Genomic DNA, 3,528 nt, shown 5'->3' with positions numbered 1-3,528 from the left:
ATCTTGAATTATATATAGTCAGTGTTTAGAGAGTGCCTTGAATCGCTGTCAGTAACACATAGTCATTGGAAAATGTAAATCTTTATATTCTCTACAGATCAATGATTTCCACACAGTTTCTTTTTCTGGTAGTGAAAATCAATCTACTAATAAGGTCTTAAATGTCCTTGCTTAATTGTGAGGAAGTTAATGAAACTCTGCCTCTTCTGAATTCTAAGTAACAGCCCACTGTAACAGCCCCACAGTGGGCTGTTACTTAGAATTCAAGTCTGTACTTCCTTAAACTGCCCCTTCCTATGATGTGGTTAAACTGCATTCATTGATTACCTTAATTCATTGCCTTTTATCCTGAGCAGCATTAGAAAAAGAAATTCCATTTCCATACCTTTCTGAAAATGCTAATAGGCAAAAATACATTTGGCTTTCAAAAGCTATTAAAAACTGATGCTCTGTAATATTGAGGTTAACATCACTTCTGATGATGAAGACAGAAAACTAGAGCCTCCCATGTCAGATATTTTGAAGAATTTTCTTTCACATCGGTATTAATCAGGATTAGTCATACTGAGAAGACAGCTTCTTGCCTTATTTTAATCTGAAAGAGGATTCTTTCTCTGCTCCCTCTATTCCTCCAAACATTCTGACGATCTCTACAATTCTAAGATGAGACTGTGGTTTTGAATGTAGAGTAGAAGCAATTTGACTTCATAGATATCTATTGTACTATTTAGTTGTTGCTATGATTCTAAATTGGAAAAGGACTACAGAAACTTTTAACTACCTTGAGGCAGTAACTAGGAAGGTTACTTTGGATCCACTTGCTATAGACTGCTTTCCCAGAATCCTACCCCAGGGCCAGGATATATAAAAAATATATACTGTTAGTTTATTTGAGAACCACATTTCTAAAACACACACACACACACACACACACACACACACCAAGTTTGATAACCTTCCAATTCCTACTTACTCTTTTGAAGCAGTGCATGGCCAACCCTTCTGAAGGCAGCACTGTGCTGACCCTAGTTGGCCAGTGATGTTTCTGTGTCTGAAGGTTCTTTAGCCTGTATAATCTACACCCTCAAATCTAGAGTTTTGTTTTTCTTTTTGCATTAAACATTGAAATTGGCTTGTTATGGTTTGGATATGAAATGCCCCCCCCCCAAAGCCTCATGTGTTGAAAGAGTTGTCCCCAGCTGGTGGTGCCATCGAGAGTTGATTGGATCCGTTGACTTTGGAACATCACACTGTCTTTTGTTACTTTGGGACTGTCCCAGTTTGTGCCTCTTTGTCCAACAGAAGATACCTCTTCTCCACATCTCTCAATGGTCCCAAGTTAACTACCTCCAAGGCACTGAGAATCACTAGGCCTCCGCCATCTATGTTGCCTATGCCTCCTCCCCAAAAATAGGACCCACAACTTTGTCGGGTTATTTAGAACCACTCCTGCGGTGTTTCTAAAGCCACATTCTGGTTTATACCTGAATAAAGAACCAACCTAACTCAGCTTTTAGTTTTGGGTCAAGCGTGGACCTGAACTCTGAGAACCAGCTGTTCCTTCAGAGGTCTCAGGGAACTGCTGTAGAACCAGTCTTCACTCCAATTTTTATTGAAGCTCTCTTTTCAGCAACAACTGGGGAAGTAGAAGCCAGGATCTACCTTATCAGAGAATCTTGCCTTTGATCCCTAGATATAAAATATCTCATACACACAGACTTCTCAATTATTCTCTGTGTTTGCAAAGAGAATAGCACCTCAGTTTCCAGCACTGTGATATGTTAAACAGGCACAGCCACATTCATTCACTATCTTGGGTGGAGGGCAAGGGGGATCTTGAGGGATCAAGATCAGGTGTGGGTTAGGGCTCAGTGGCTTTGTTTCCATTGCAAGGTTAAGTAAAAGTCATTAGGCTAGATTATGTCCATACTGCAAAAGTCATTACTACACACTAGGACAGAATCTCGTACAAGGAAATGATCGGTAAGTACTTTATTTATTTGTTTATTTATTTATTATTGCTTATTTATTCACTTATTTATTTGTGGGGGGGCTCGCACATGTAGAGGTCAGAGGACAACTTGTGGGAGTCAGTTCTCTTCTACTACCATGTGGGTCCCAGGGATTGAACACAGACCATCAGGCTAGGTGGCAAGCACCCACTGAGCCATCTCCCCAGCCCAGTAAGTATTTTTCTAATGGAAGCCTGTTGGTACTAGTAACAATATACCCATCAGTTTCCTAATTTACAGAAGCAGCATGCTCTAAACTTGCACCACCAAATTTAATTCTGACCATCCCCTTCTGGGGTGAGAATGGTTGTTTTATAAGAGGAAACTGCCCTGTACCACATGACTTGTGCTTGATGACACTGACTCCAACCTGAATTCTTCTTGCTGCTACCTAACTTCTGTGCAGAGTATAACAGAAGCATAAATCATTCATAGTTCTAGTGTAGAGAAGTGTCTTTTGCTTATTCAGTCTATTCACTTTAAATAAAATCAAAGCTTTGCTTTTATAGATTTCTTTTTTCTGCTCTAAGTTTTTAGCTTATGAAGCAGGTTTCACAAAATTTGCACCTGGTGTTTAATTAACCAGCAGTTACCAGGTTGTCTAAATATTCACATGAACAATGAGCATATGAAAAATTAATGGGACCAGCTAGAGTCTCACTGGATTGTTGTTCTCTTCAAAACATTCCTGTGCCCCTCCCCAACACTTGAGTAATTTCCTTACATCCTTTGGGTAAAGGTACTAGCACATCCTAACAGAATATAGACTCTTGATGTAAGGGGAAAATGAATCACATGCAAAAATAAAATAGCTAAAGTGGTTTGTGATGTTTTTAGAACTATACTATTATATTGTTATTTGCTAGATAATCTCATCTTTTATGCCATAGTCCTAGACACTTAGTCACATATTAAAGCAAGAGCCCAGTGCACATCAATATTTCCATGCAATACCTATAGGTCTGTGGTGTCATTGGAATTTATTTTAAGAGTTAGGACTTCCCTGGTTAGAGTAATAGCAAAAAATTCTTCCTTTCCTGGGTATCATTTAATTTGGTAAGTGTTAGCAGACTTTTATTGCTTAAAGGAACTTAAAATTTTTTCTTTCATTCTTTCTTTTACTTTTCTTTCTTTTAAAACAAATTAACTCCAGTAGTTTGCAATACTACACTTGTAAGTTGTCCTTGCTGCATTGATTCATGTTTATTTAATGATATCAAAGTTTGTTTCTTGCTCAGGTAGAAAAGAAATGAAGTAACAGTCATTTAAAAAATAACAGGAGAGACTTTGGAGGTTGTTCAGCAGTTAAGAGCATGTACTCCTTTTCCAGGGGACTGAGTTCAGTTCCCAGCACCCATGTCAGGCAGCTCACTATGCCTGTAACTCTGACTCCAGGATCGGACATCCTCTTCTGGCCTCCATGGGCACCTACACTCAAGTGTGCGTGTGTGCTGTCTCTCTCTCTCTCTCTCTCTCTCTCTCTCTCTTTCTCTCTTTATGACAGACTGCATTAAAT

The 3,528-nt window shown here is 39.0% G+C and overlaps 1 pseudogene; it reads right to left on the bottom strand.

Annotated features, from left to right (window-relative positions):
• The window catches only part of LOC103740346, a 5,677-nt pseudogene extending 4,686 nt beyond the window's left edge, over window positions 1-991 (bottom strand).
• Between the last annotated feature and the right edge of the window lie 2,537 nt (window positions 992-3,528).

This window comes from Nannospalax galili, unplaced genomic scaffold, assembly GCF_000622305.1.
Source record: "Nannospalax galili isolate Female #2095 unplaced genomic scaffold, S.galili_v1.0 scaffold3701, whole genome shotgun sequence".
NCBI lineage: Eukaryota > Metazoa > Chordata > Mammalia > Rodentia > Spalacidae > Nannospalax > Nannospalax galili.
This window is presented reverse-complemented; position numbering and strand designations above follow the sequence as displayed.